Raw genomic sequence first — 1021 nt, 5'->3', positions numbered from 1 at the left:
TATCCTAATTTGATCAGATTGATCCCATTCTGATCCAAAACATTAAATCATCCTCAGGATATTTGTAATTATCATTGTACTAATATAAAACGTCCCTAGAATATCATTTTGATCCGATAAAATTTTGATCACTTATATTGATAAATTGTATTTTTCAACTTCCGACATATATATGTTATATACATTTATGTATTTTACGTATATTATAGAGACATATCTTTGTAATTTAATTTTTAATTTTTTAACATTGTTTATATAAATATCCCACACAACATACTGAATACTACTCTTTGTTTCGGGAAGAATTTATAGCTTTATAGAATTTATAGCAGTTATAGCTTATTTCGTTTTTTATTGTACATAATTTATTTTTAAATAGGTATATGAATTATTTATTAATTGACAAAGCGAAAGCAGTTTTTGGTATATTTTACAATATCAGTTTTATCGATTATAAGTACTGTTTTAATGAAAATTTTCCATTTTACTAATTAAACTAATTATGAATAACTCTATTTAAAAAAGTACTTTCAGAGGCTCCATGAGCACACTCTGATCAAGCTAAGAATAAGTGACGAACTCCATTCACATATGCCTCTTTATAGAGATCCACGTCATTTTCTCCTTACGGAAACGGAGTCCATCTCGCGGAGATATTGCGTACTATGCCGCTTGCCTGGCAGAGTATACGTACACTATAGGCGTACGTATACTACGGACGCCGCGGCGCCGCCAAACAAGCGGCGTAGTACGCAGTACCATCGCGAGATGGGCTCGTTTTCCATAAAGAGAAAATGACGCAGATCTCTATAAAGAGGCGTATGCGAATGGAATTCATCACTCTTAACTTGATCAGAGTGTGCTCATGGAGCCTCTGAAAATACTTTTTTTAAATATAGTTATTTATGAATAACTTTATTTAACTAACTATAGTTAGTTTCATGACGCATACTCGTTTCCTGCATTTTGTATCATATCGAGACGCGGGTATACTCTTGTAAAAAAGTACTACTGCGCACTG

This window comes from Trachymyrmex cornetzi, unplaced genomic scaffold, assembly GCF_001594075.2.
Source record: "Trachymyrmex cornetzi isolate Tcor2-1 unplaced genomic scaffold, Tcor1.1 scaffold2918, whole genome shotgun sequence".
In the NCBI taxonomy this organism is placed as follows: domain Eukaryota; kingdom Metazoa; phylum Arthropoda; class Insecta; order Hymenoptera; family Formicidae; genus Trachymyrmex; species Trachymyrmex cornetzi.
This window is presented reverse-complemented; position numbering follows the sequence as displayed.